At 43.1% G+C, this 14,770-nt stretch overlaps 1 pseudogene; it reads left to right on the top strand.

The window, feature by feature from the left end:
- Positions 1–1,948: 1,948 nt before the first annotated feature.
- Positions 1,949–6,094, top strand: LOC142891219 (uncharacterized; annotated as a pseudogene).
- Positions 6,095–14,770: the final 8,676 nt, after the last annotated feature.

Raw genomic sequence — 14,770 nt, 5'->3', positions numbered from 1 at the left:
TCCTGAAGTGTTTTCTCTAACAATGGAAGTTCTTCAAAGACAGGGGTTACAACTGTATCAATCTCACCTATTGTAATTAACTTACATGATTTACATGTCGCGGGAAAGGAACCCCCGAGGGCCAAAAGGTATCTCCTTGTGTTTGTTGGATTTGCATTCAGGGACTGTCTCTGCCTTTTGTTTAGAACTTTCCTTTGAAATGTTGTGAGTGTCAGTGCGAGAGGTATGAAGGTCTTGGTGATCTATTGTTGCTGTGGAAAATTACCCCTGATGACCAAAAGGTTCCCGAGTAGGAAGAGTTGATCTGATTTGAATCTTTTAAATATGCATTTTAGCAGCGTCTCTGTTCTGGGAGGATATTTAAGGGAAGGAACAAGAATCTGAAGGGCTTCTTTCTTCTCTCTCCTTTTCTGGGACCCACTCTCTCTCTCTCTCTCTTTTTCACTCTCTCTCTCTCACTCTCTCTCTCTCTCTCTCTTCTTCTTCTTTTTCTTTGACTTCTTGATTTTTTCTACCATCATTTTTACACAACCGGTCTGTTACATTTTTGCTGTATTTTTACTCTGGACATCGCAATAAACTGGTATGTTATCCATTCCCCTTCAATATTAACTTGTTGAGACTTTTGTTTCTATGTGGAGAGCAATCTGACATCAGATATTGATTTAGTCTTCAGTTATATGGTAAATTAATTTGAGTAATGCTTGTACTCTTTACCTCTGAGTTGAATAGAAAAGATTGAGTGTCATGTTTTTCTAACTATTGAGTTGGAAGATATAAACCTCTGAACATCTCAACCTAGATGTCTGGGCTGTTCTTCTATGTTAAGAAGGTCACTGAATGCTTTGTCTATATCTGCCATCACTGAACTAAGATAGGGATTAATCAGAATCCCAAAGACCTTAGTTATATGGTAAGTTTCACTGGACATTATTCAAACCCTTAACCTCTGAGTTGGTCAGATAAGATTGGGTATCATGTTCAATAACCTCTGAATACTCCAACCCAGACATCAGGCTATTCTTCCATGTTTAATGATCAAACTGAATAGTTTTGTTAATTTATAGAAGCCATCCCTGAACTGAAGACGAATGTCAGATCACGAGAAGTTTATTATTATTGAGTCTATATTCTTAATTGTTAATCAAGTCTTTCTCTCAATCAATGTATAAAAGTAAAGTTATTATTATCAAATGGAGTCAGATTAAATTAATTATTATGTATTTTACTTTGAAATCCTCACCTTGACACCGGAACGACGGAATACGTATTGGGGAGATATTACTATTTGTGTCTAGATATTTCCTCCCCTACAGTTTGGTGACCCCGACGTGATCTCGCGATCGCATTAAGCAGGAAGGCGAGAGAAGTCAATTCCGGTACGTTTAAGTAATGAGGTTTGAATTCCTGTGTGTATACCTACAGTTTCTGTGGTAAGTACAAATTTACGGCAGTTATAAAGACTGAGGGAAAGTTTGAACACACATCATATATAGACACATAATATAGAACGGATCGACATATCCATTGTGAGATCGGAGATCGTAGAAATCCGATGGGGGCAAAAGTTTCATTTCGCAACTCACTAGGACAGGAGTGTGTAGGCATAGATGAGCAGATCATGGACATGGCTGGTTTACGTTTATACAAAACGTTAATTCGTCTGCGCGATCTCGGCGTTGATTTAGAATGGGATAACAGTGAAATTCTTCACTGGTATTCCACAAAGGGAGTTGCACTAAAATCTAAAGGCAAATTTCACGATCTCCCTATCGCAATTGTTTATTTACTCCGGCGCAACGACTCAAAAACCATAACAGAAGGTCGCCGCACTTTAGAGAACATCCGAGATTTTGAAACATTACGCTCCGAAGAAACGAAAAAATTACGCGCACAAATTGATGCATTTGATTATGAAAAAATAAATTTGGCGAGACAAATCGAAACAATGGAGACTGAAACTAAACAGCTTAAACAAAAGCTGAACTTAGACAAACGCTACACTTCCCAACTGGAAGACTACTGTGGCGATGCTGGCTTTCCAGTTGCAGCTATAAAACAGGCTGTTATTAGTTCCAAATGTGTTGAGAATTATGATCAAGACGACAGTGAAGATGAGGATATTACCCTCATCACCGGGTGCCCTGTAACTCAGGTCGACACCGACAATGAAATTCTGACAACCTCCGCAGTTTTCGCAACAGCAGAAAGCCCGCTCTATCCGTCCCTCAGCCGGCGCACCTCTCACTCGAAGCAAAACAATCGAAACCGAATGAAAACTCGTCTCAAAACAGACACAATTCCAAGAAAATCCGTCAATGTTTCAGTCGTCAAAACAGTTACAGATGCGAACAATGGTGTAACCACCATTACCAGAGCATTGTCTTGTGAAGAAACTTCAAAACATCGTGAGGTTATCGGCATCATGCCCCGCCGCGGCCCGTTCCAGAGTTACTGGGACAAACTAATGCTCCAAGCATTAGTTTACAATCTAGAGCCCCGCCATGTGTGGCAGATAGTTTTGCTTACAGTTCCAGAAGAGTTACACTCTAAAATTCCTCAAGAATTGAGAACTGGAACAATCCTTGAAAGACAGCCCGGTGAAACTAACGACGACATTTATAATAGAATAAAAGAAGTTTTGCTTCAGATGAGAGGACCACCAAAGGCCGAGTGGCATAGAATCCTTGATCTTAAACAATCAAGTAGAGAAACATTTGAGACTTTTGCAGAGCGTATGTGGGTGATTTTTAGAGAATACAGTGGGATAGAAGAATGCGATCGTAACCACGAAATTCTCTTACAGATGCTACGCAATAATGCTGGACCACTTGTTCAGAATGCGTTGGCTCTGGGTGGAGACCCACCTCAGAATACATTCAACGCACTCGTTGAATGGGCCACAAAAATAGAGCAGCGATCAAAATTTCTAAAGCCATGCCCTGTAGCGGCAACTCAATGGGTAGCCGAGAGAGACAATAATGTCATTATCTGTGACTATTGTCATCGATCTGGCCATAAACTTGAACGTTGTTTCAAACTGAATTGTGAATTCAGGAAAACAACTCATAAATCTATGCGAAACCATTCAAGAACTTCTCAAACCAGACAGACAACGGCGATTAGTTCTCAAACAGACATCCTCGATGATCTAGAACGAATGAATGACCAAAAATAGGGATGCGTGGCCTCCATTGGGAGCATTGTTTCCAGCAGCAACCGTATAATAGTAAAATCTAATCTTGGAGGCCGATTAGTCGACATATTAATTGACACCGGTGCTGCTTGCTCCTGCACGAATATCCCGTTACCTCTGACAGACGAGACCATTCAAATCAAAGGGATAGATGACACACTAATGACAGCGACCCTTACTAAACCAGTCCGACTTGATTTGGGTGCAATAGTGCTAACTGAGCCGTTCTGGTATTTACCAGGAAACAGCGAGGGTACTGTTTTGGGCATGGACATAATGGAAAAGCATGGCTTTATTATTCACTGTTTGGAAAAACAAATTGAGATTGCTCCAGAGAAAACGAACAAGAAACAATCGCTCAGAAACCATGCAAGCATTATGTCCATCACCACCTCTGATCAAGAATTCCAAGCGTGTCAAAACTCCATGTCTGTGATCAAAACCCGAGCAAATGTGCAGAAAAACCTAGATGTACATGAACCAAACAACATTGTTGACCAGTCAGCCAAGCAGGCAGCAATACGTCGCACAGATTTGACATTGGAAATGTCTGATACATCAGCTACAAGAGCCATCCAGACTACACCTATTGACTTAAAACAACAATTCTGGTGGCCAGCAATGGCTGGAGATGTTGACGGTTGGTGTGTTTCTTGCCTTGTGTGTGCTACCTTTAACCCAGGAAAACCTGGCTGCACTAGACTGTGCAGGCCTAATCCACCCAAAGACCCGTGGGGAGCACTGCAGATAGATTTCGTTGGTCCACTTCCCAGTGCCAAAGGGGGGTACCGCTCTTGCCACGTCATAATTGACAAATTCACTTGCAACAACACTGCAAGAACATTGGCACAGGCTTTAGCGAACCAAATCATCTCTCTGTTTGGAGCACAGCTTCAAATCGAATCAGTCAAGAGCAGCCATTTCGCAGGTTTTCTTTTTCCATTCCAGGAACTCCAGATGCCAAGAAAGCATCCAGAACAACCTGTATCCAGCTGGGTCAACGAGACCTACTTACCCATAGTTTTAACTGTGGGAGATGGGTATGGAAATATTCTATGGGGCCATACACACCTCACATTACACTTCTTTCAAAACAGTCAGTCAAATGGTCCCCCGGATTAGAACCGGAACAAAATTTTGTAACAACAAAATTTGCTGTAGTGAGGGAACCACCCATCTCCCCACTCTCAATATAACAGATAATATACAAATTTCCACGACCTTACAACTTAGTGTCAACACCAAGACACACCTCACTCCAAAATTTGGCTCTATTTAATTAATGTTTTAAAAGCCGAACCATGGACTAGATCCTAAAAAGTGTTATAACATGAAGGATCTAGAGCAAAAATTACATTTAGCTGCATGCATACAGCTCCACATCATTTTTAGACACATAGTTCATACAGATTTACTATTTAACCAAACTTGCTCCGCAGAAGACCAGCACAAAACTTGAATTAAATCTGGGACATGTTCATTTAACTGTTAGCCTTTTCCTTTTCAATTCGACCGGATTTATTGAACGTGACATAGCTTGCAGAACATTCGCAAAAGATTTACTCACAACTACTAGACAAAAGATTCTGTTTACATAAGACTCTCACACATGCCTTAAATGATTTGATTAATGCTCTGAATTTACATTGATGGTTCACGTCCAAAAAGAATGAAAGATGTTAATTATTCAGAATTACTTTTTATTTTCATTGTACTTTTATTGTACTTTATTAATGTCTACCAATAATTAATGTATTGGTTGTATTGGGTTCTTTGTCACTTTCCCACTTATTCACCCAGAACAGGTTTTTCCAAATTCCATCACCATATAAATCAGGTAATAAAATGGGACCACATCATGGGGTATATGACAGTAAGAGACACTGAGACCTGGTTCACTTCTCGCACATGTTGTCATGAAATTCCCAGTTGTATCATCTGTACTTGTAACACTTTAAAGCCTTTCACGTGGATACGCAGACACCATCCAGGTGTCACACACACAGTGGTGCGTCGCCCGTGAAATGAACTCTTTTTCTTTTGAGCGATTGACCTGTTTTTGCCCGGAGGTCACTGAAAACTTTTCTATGGGTCAAATCTACATCTTGGGCAGAATACCATTGAACCTGGACATCTCTCCCTGGTGGGAGGACATCTTCTACGTGGAAAGCACCCAAGCTCCAACAGACACCATGGACTGTGCTAAAGAGATGATTCTTAACACAGGTTATCATCTCACTGAAGCCCAGGTGCAGGCCAGTTAGCTAAGAGGACAGTGAAAACCTTGTCCAGTCCATCCACGCTTGGCTCAATATGCAAACACTTGAGTCACACACTTTGCCCTGGTACTCAGCCCCCTGCAACTACCAGATTTACAAAGACTGAGATGATACTACTATGGATGTGGGGAAGGACTGTCAATTCTCAACTTGACCCCTATCGTTTCATTCTGTGTTCATTTTTACTTTTGATGTTTGTTTTTTCCAGATGGCTCTCAGGGGCCAAAAGGGGGAAACTGTAAGACAGTCAAATCCACATCCTGAAGTGTTTTCTCTAACAATGGAAGTTCTTCAAAGACGGGGGTTACAACTGTATCAATCTCACCTATTGTAATTAACTTACATGATTTACATGTCGCGGGAAAGGAACCCCCGAGGGCCAAAAGGTATCTCCTTGTGTTTGTTGGATTTGCATTCAGGGACTGTCTCTGCCTTTTGTTTAGAACTTTCCTTTGAAATGTTGTGAGTGTCAGTGCGAGAGGTATGAAGGTCTTGGTGATCTATTGTTGCTGTGGAAAATTACCCCTGATGACCAAAAGGTTCCCGAGTAGGAAGAGTTGATCTGATTTGAATCTTTTAAATATGCATTTTAGCAGCGTCTCTGTTCTGGGAGGATATTTAAGGGAAGGAACAAGAATCTGAAGGGCTTCTTTCTTCTCTCTCCTTTTCTGGGACCCACTCTCTCTCTCTCTCTCTTTTTCACTCTCTCTCTCTCTCTCTCTCTCTCTCTCTCTCTCTCTTCTTCTTCTTTTTCTTTGACTTCTTGATTTTTTCTACCATCATTTTTACACAACCGGTCTGTTACATTTTTGCTGTATTTTTACTCTGGACATCGCAATAAACTGGTATGTTATCCATTCCCCTTCAATATTAACTTGTTGAGACTTTTGTTTCTATGTGGAGAGCAATCTGACATCAGATATTGATTTAGTCTTCAGTTATATGGTAAATTAATTTGAGTAATGCTTGTACTCTTTACCTCTGAGTTGAATAGAAAAGATTGAGTGTCATGTTTTTCTAACTATTGAGTTGGAAGATATAAACCTCTGAACATCTCAACCTAGATGTCTGGGCTGTTCTTCTATGTTAAGAAGGTCACTGAATGCTTTGTCTATATCTGCCATCACTGAACTAAGATAGGGATTAATCAGAATCCCAAAGACCTTAGTTATATGGTAAGTTTCATTGGACATTATTCAAACCCTTAACCTCTGAGTTGGTCAGATAAGATTGGGTATCATGTTCAATAACCTCTGAATACTCCAACCCAGACATCAGGCTATTCTTCCATGTTTAATGATCAAACTGAATAGTTTTGTTAATTTATAGAAGCCATCCCTGAACTGAAGACGAATGTCAGATCACGAGAAGTTTATTATTATTGAGTCTATATTCTTAATTGTTAATCAAGTCTTTCTCTCAATCAATGTATAAAAGTAAAGTTATTATTATCAAATGGAGTCAGATTAAATTAATTATTATGTATTTTACTTTGAAATCCTCACCTTGACACCGGAACGACGGAATACGTATTGGGGAGATATTACTATTTGTGTCTAGATATTTCCTCCCCTACACGGACGGACATTGAAGACACCTGAGCGTCAAAGGTAAAGAGCGGCTACATGAATGAAAACTGTGGAACTACACAGTAAATCAACACAATCAACACATTGAACACACAAACACATCACATCCTTCCTTCATTTGGCAGCAGACAATAAAACAGCAGTTGCATCAAAGATGCAGTGGAGTCCGAAGAGACGCCAGTGAAGGATCTCTGATCCAGTGGAGCTCCAAGCTGCAGTGACTTTACACACAACTGAGCATCATGTTGAGTTGAAGCAGCAGATCAGAGCAACACTGTCAGTCACAACAGGACGTGTTGACACTCAGTGGCTGGAACACACTGGAGTGTGAAGCTGCACTGAGGACACTGTAGTGGAGACACTGAGGACCTGGGGCTTCATTTACAAAAACGTACATGGATTTCATCCTGAAACAAAAAAATCTGGATGTTCAAAATGTTGCGAACGCACAAACGCACACCCATTTCCTTTGAGCGTCCCAATCCTTGTGGAATTGATCGCACATGAGCACTAGCCCTGCTCCTCCCTCGGAACACCTCCACATACAAAGCGTTGGACTTTTGTAAGGACAGTCTTGAGGTCAGCATGACTAAAATCTCCAGTGAGGATGGTAAAGCTTTTGGGTTTGCTGTCTGTTGATCACTGATGGCCTGGTACAGTTCATTGAGTGCAGCGTTCCTCTCACTGCTGTTGTTGGTGGGAGGGATGTAAACTGCAACTAGCAAAATGGCAGTAAACTGCCAGGGCAGATAGAATGGACGGCAATCTATGATCATCAACTGTGCCAGTGGTGAACAGTGTTTGCATACCACTGCAGTGTCCCGGCACCACGCACCACAGATGTAAACACATGCTGCACCACCGCGGGACTTCCCTCCATTTACATGATGATGGTGATGGTGATGATGATGATGATGATGATGATGATGATGATGATGATGATGAGACATTAATGAGTCTTGATTCACTTTCACTGTCTTTAGAATCTCACATGTCTACCACAACTTCTCTCTCTGCTCTCCTTCATCCAGTGAACTCTCAGAGCTTCAGTGTGCAGTGGTGTCTTCAGCTCTGCAGTCCAGCCCCTCCCACCTCACACTGCTGGACCTGAGTGAGAACTTCCTGAGGGATCCTGGAGTGAAGCTGCTCTGAGCTGGACTGCAGAGTCCAAACTGCAGACTGGAAGTTCTCAGGTCAGTTCCTGCTTTCTACTGGTGGACAGTGTGTGTCAGCAGATGACAACTGGTGTGTAACGCTGCTCAGTGTGAAGACTTTGAAGCAGATATTAAAGACTCATCTAGACAAAGTGGATGTTGATATTTTCATGTCAACAATCTGCAGCCAGAAAAGACTTTGGATGGTTGAGGAAAGTGTGGAAAATGTCTCCAGTCACTTTGGAGCTCAATGGAAGTTGTTGATTGGTGATGAAGGTCACATGACTGAGCAGAAGATTGTGTGAAGAAATATTAGAGGCAGATTAATAGTGCAGCAGTATTTCTTCATCTTGTCCTTTGAATGTGTTTGACTTGTAACGAGTCTCTGATGACTGAAAACAGCCACAAGCACACAAAGGACTCACTGATTATTTTCCATCTTCACTGCTGATTGGCTGCACACTGACTGACACACTGCTGTTGTTATTGTGTTGACAACCCACTGGCACAATGACTCCTTTGAGGGAATGACTCAGTGATCCCAACAGCTGCACATCTGGATCATCAACAGGGAGAAATGACTCTGAATATGACATTTACACCATGGAAGAAATCAAATATTGATTCTTTATTCAGGCTGGAGAACTGCTGGTTGACAAAGCTCAGCTGTGATTGGCTGCTCTCAGCTCTGAAGTCCAACCCCTCCCACCTCAGAGAGCTGAACCTGAGTTGGAACGACCTTAAGGATTCATCAGTGAAGGAGCTGAGTGGGGTTTTCTGCAGAGTCCAGACTGTAAACTGGAGACTCTGAGGTCAGTTCACCCTCTTCACTCTACAACTTCTATCACTCTTGTTGTTGTTGTCATGATTTTCACTTCACTGCTGTTGGAAATTCAATTTGCAGACACTTTTTTTTTGATAATGAATGAAAGGGCGTGTTTTCATTGCCTCACCTCGCCTCGCTATGGTATGGTGTTAGGGTGTTTGCACTGGCTGCTACACAGTTGTAGGGGGCGCTGTTTTGGTACCTCAATCCCCCAGGGTCCGAGCGAGACGAAGCGAGTTTAGTGGTGACGTAGCGACGAGCAGGGCACTGGATTGGCTCCGTGTCCGCGTCGATGTTCCCTGTCAGAGCGGACATCCACGCCAACTCCTTTGACACAGAACTTCCGTGTCAGGTACATTTTACCGTGAATACAAGTAGCTACTATTGGTGTTGTACAAATACATTTATGTGTATACAGTTTTTGAAAACAGCTTTTTCAATACATGTTTACTTTCGTCTTTTGGGGAGAGGCAGGCGAACCGGGAATGCCCTCGACGTCGCGAGTGTGTTCAACCATATTCGCGAAAACGACAAACGGCAAATGGCGAAGCGCTCGGTAAAGAAAATAAATCGAGTTGCTCCTGCGTGAGGCGCGGTAAGCTAGGGAACCCCAGGAGTCTTGAGGAGAGAAGAAATACTGATTCGTCGAGAGGACGTGGCTCTTGGCTGCGAGGAAGCCTCAAACACCGCGGTATATAACAAAGTCGTCCTTGGCTCGCGAGGGCAGCTATTTCAAATAAGGAGGCGTGTTTACTGTCTGTTTTTCTGTTTGTTTGTTTTTAAATAAACGCTATTTCCCGTTGTATCCGTCTCGTGTTTACTTTTGGTGAAAATATGAAGGTTGAACTACACATTTGCTCGCATGGAAAATGAAACAATAAATTATAAATGTTGCTGCATAAATGATCAACTGTGACTTCAGTGAGGGAAAGTGTTCTTTCTTGAACAGAACAGCAACCACAGACCGAGCAGCAGGTATGAAACAACTTCTACTTTGTCCATCGCTGCGCTGTTGTGTATCGCACAGAAGTGATGCTGGGGAAAACATTGTCCCGCTTTACCGTGTCGACTCCGCCCACAGTCTCGTAATCACAGAGCCAATGAAAACGCAATCGTACCGAGGCGAACCGTGGTGAGGCGAGGCAATGAAAACACGCCCTAAACTGGGCTTGAAGGTACAGTGGGTAAAATCCTCCCATCTAGTGGTCAGATTGCAGACTGCTTTTGTTGCAGATTCTGAAGTCGACGTTTCACTTTGATGTTCAGAGTGATGACACCCTGGTAAAATTCCATCATTTCTTCTCTATTCAGGTTGGAGTACTGGTTGGTTGTCAAAGCTCAGCTGTGATTGGCTGCTCTCAGCTCTGAAATCCAACCCCTCCCACCTCAGACACCTGGACCTGAGTCAGAACCAGCTGCAGGATTCATCAGTGAAGGTGAGTGGTTTTCTGCAGAGTCCAGATTGTAAACTGGAGACTCTGAGGTCAGTTCACCTTCTTCACTCTACAACTTCTATCACTCTTGTTGTTGTCGTCATGATTTTCACTTCACTGTTGTTGGAAATTCAATTTGCAGTCACTGGTTTGTGTTTGAAATGAGTGGAACTGGGTTTGAAGCAGGGGTGTCCATTAGGTCAATCGTGTGGAGTCCTCGTCACTTCCAGCAGGTAGAATGGTTCAGGCAGGAACTCAGTGATCTTGGTCATAATGTACGATGTGCTGGATTTTGTTTTTATATGTGCTGGATTTTACAGTCAAAGGTAAATGAGACGAATCGGCTTCTGCACCGCTCAGATCAAATAAAGGAGACATAAAGCAGATTTCATTTTAAATCTAAAACTATAATAATTGTTAAAATCAATGTATACTTCAGATACCTGCATTCTGTATGAGAGCAGACAGGGACAGCAAAAAGAGTTTGGCTGTTGTTTTCTTTAAATACACGCCAAACTACTGTGCTTGTCACGTGAGCCTGCAATCCTGGCGTAAACTGACGGAGACGCCTCACTCACAAAATACGCTTCAAAGTCACGCACAGCAGAAGCACCGGAGATCCTGGGAGATGCTGCTAGCAAAACATCTGCGTTCCACACACACACACACACACACACACACACACACACACACACCGATTGTATAGTAGGTAGATCTTTTTGACTTGGTCATTTTAAAAGTAGCTTGCATGTTGAAAAAGTGTCAGCACCCCTGGTTTAAAGGTACAGAGTGTAAAATCCTGCCATCTGCTGGTCAGATTTCAGATTGCAGCGCTCATTCACTCACCCTCTCTCCTTTGTTGAGTGTCAGATTCTAAAGTCGACTTTTGACTTTGATTCTCAGAGTGATGACACCCTGGAAAAACTCTCCATCATTATAAACTCTCCTTCATTTCTTCTTTATTCTGGTTGTGGAGGTGCAGTTTGTCAAAGCTCAGCTGTGATTGGCTGCTCTCAGCTCTGAAGTCCAACCCCTCCCACCTCAGACACTTGGACCTGAGTTTGAACCACCTTCAGGATTCAACAGTGAAGGAGCTGAGTGGTTTTCTGCAGGGTCCAGACTGTAAACTGTAAACTCTGAGGTCAGTTCACCCTCTTCACTCTACAACTTCTATCACTCTTGTTGTTGTTGTCATGATTTTCACTTCACTGCTGTTGGAAATTCAATTTGCAGTCACTGCTTTGTGTTTGAAGCATATGAAATTGGGTGGAAAGGTACAGTGTGTAAAATCCTCCCATCTAGTGGTCAGATTTCAGATTGCTTTAGTGTCAGATTCTGAAGTCAACATTTCACTTTGATTTTCAGAGTGATGACACCCTGGAAAAACTCTCCATCATTTCTTCTCTATTCAGGTTGTGGAGATGTAGTTTGTTAGAGCTCAGCTGTGATTGGCTGCTCTCAGCTCTGAAGTCCAACCCCTCCCAACTCAGACACCTGGAGCTGAGTTGGAACTGCCTTCTGGATTCAACAGTGAAGGTGCTGAGTGGTTTTCTGCAGAGTCCAGACTGTAAACTGGAGGCTCTGAGGTCAGTTCACCCTCTTCACTCTACAACTGCTGCAGTTATTGTTGTCATGACTTTGAATTGAGTTTGTTGGCATTCACTTTGATTCCATTAGAAATGTGTAAAACTGGTTTTAAATTACACACACACACACACACACACACACACACACACACACACACACACACGTTTGCGCACATACGCACTCACGCACGCACACACACGCGCGCGCGCGCACAACCAACTGTGAATGACACTCTCCATCATTTATTCCGTATTCAGGTTGGAGAGGTGCAGGTTGTCATAGATCAGCTGTGATTGGCTGCTCTCAGCTCTGAAGTCCAACCCCTCCCACCTCAGACACCTGGACCTGGCTGAGAACTATCTTCAGGATTCATCAGTTAAGGAGCTGAGTGGTTTTCTGCAGAGTCCAGACTGTAAACTGGAGACTCTGAGGTCAGTTCACCCTCTTCACTCTACAACTTCTATAACTCTTGTTGTTGTCGTCATGATTTTCACTTTACTGCTGTTGGAAATTCAATTTGCAGACACTGGTTTGTGATAGTAATGAATGAAACTGGACTTGAAGGTACAGTGGGTAAAATCCTCCCATCTAGTGGTCAGATTGCAGATTGCAGATGCTGAAGTGGACATTTCACTTTGATTTTCAGAGTGATGACACCCAGGAAAAACTCTCTATCATTATAAACTCCATCATTTATTCTCTGTTCAGGTTGTGGGGCTGCAATTTGTCAGAGCTCAGCTGTGATTGGCTGCTCTCAGCTCTGAAGTCCAACGACTCCCACCTCAGACACCTGGACCTGGGTCAGAACCCCCTGAAGGAGTCATCAGTGAAGGAGCCACTGATGGATCTTGTCTACAGCAGTGACCATCAACTGGAGAGTGTGAGGTTAGTACTGGTTTGGAACCGTTGGATGATGGTTCCAGCACCAAAGCCAGTTGATCCCACAGCAGAGGTCCAGTGTTCCCAGTCACAGTGTGAGAGGAGGATGGTGACGTCCAGCTGCTCCTCATTCATCCAACATCTGCTGCCAAACTGCTTCTTCTCTCAGTTCACCACCCAATTATTGATCAGTTCATCTTCATCAGGCCTCAGTATCAGTCCAACACTCCATGGTCACATGACCTTCTGATGTTCCACACTTGACATGTGACTGAGAGTCTGCTTCTTCTCACCAGTCACTCCATCATCTCCATCAACAGTCAACGTCTGTGTGATGATGCGTTCAAGGACCGTGAGTCCTGACTCCTGCTGTCTCTTCTTATCTTTGCAGGTGGTGGTGAGGATGAGGAGAGTGAAGAGGAGCGCTCCATCTACTGGTGGCTGACAGAACTACAACCAGTGGAGCCAAACAGCAAGCTGCACGCACCAACACTGTGTGGGTGTGTCACGACCTTTGACCCCAGTGCAGCCTGGTGGCTGGCGGACTGCTTCTCCCTACAAGCTGCTGTGGTTACTGGGAGAGACGTCCCAGAAGCCACTGGTGGAGCTGAATCCTCAGTGGAAGAAGCAGGACTTGGAGCAGCTGCTCAGTGAAGGCAGCAGCAACACAACCACTGCTTCTGCTCTCATCATCCACGGCTGGAACATCTCAGCATGAAGGTTCCACACATCAACAACACACTGCTCTGCTCTCACTTCAGACTTCTATAACATCTTCATTTTGGAGGTGAAAAATACTTTTCAAGAGACTTTATTTCTGCTTCATGATCTTAAATAAGGAAATCATGTGGAAAAGATAAAGTGATTCACAACACCTGTGATGGGAACTCAAATCATTATTGAATCATAAGTAAGACAAAAGAAGTTTCCCTCAAAATAATTCATGGTTTTGATGCTTGCCAGATGTTTGAGTGGAGATTTCAGAAGGACGTCAATGAATCAGAAGGAAACCAGATCATTTATTTTATGTGATTATGTTATATCATCCAAACTTTATTACAAGCTCAAACATTATATTTCAATGATTCAATATTCTGACAATAAAAGCCATCACAACCTGTGTGACCTTGACCTCAACTGACGTTTCATTTCTGCTGCTTTAACACTTTGATTATATATCTCCTGAAGTCCTACCATGGGGATTCTCCATATCTGAATAACTTGTGTACTCAAACCTTCTGTAGGCCATACCCACTTCTCCACTCGGTCTCAACATAAACCACATGAATCAATGAAAATAAATCTCACTTTTACAAACAAATCCAATTCAGTTCAAATATAATTTAAATAAAATAAATGATACATTATAATTATTCACCAACAGATAAATCAATGAAAGATATGAGGTGGTTTGCCCTCTCTGGGTCGGTGGGGAGGCCCTGCCTCAGGGGGAGGAGTTCCAGCATCTCGGGGTCTTGTTTGGGACGCCTCCCTGGGGAGGTGTTCCAGGCATGTCCCACCAGGAGGAGACCCTGCTGGAGGGACCAGGTCTCTGGGCTGGACTGGGAAGCCTTGGGGTCCCACTGGAGGAGCTGGAGGAGGTGACTGGGTCCAGGGAAGTCTGGGGGTCTCTGCTGAGGCTGCTGCCCCCGAGACCTGACTCCGGATACGGCAGTAGAAGATGGATGGATGGATGGATGCCAGGTGATAGAACATTTCATAAAAACAGACTCTGCATTATAACTTCTATTACACTCTAAATAACTCACTCCAATATAACTGCACTCGTCCTTCTCTCACATTACATTGGATCACAATGACCAAACA

Source organism: Nelusetta ayraudi, unplaced genomic scaffold, assembly GCF_046127955.1.
Source record: "Nelusetta ayraudi isolate G7.1 ecotype Tasmania unplaced genomic scaffold, CSIRO-AGI_Nayr_v1 ptg000029l, whole genome shotgun sequence".
NCBI lineage: Eukaryota > Metazoa > Chordata > Actinopteri > Tetraodontiformes > Monacanthidae > Nelusetta > Nelusetta ayraudi.
The sequence above is the reverse complement of the archived record's forward strand: the minus strand, read 5'-3'. Positions and strand labels throughout refer to the sequence as shown.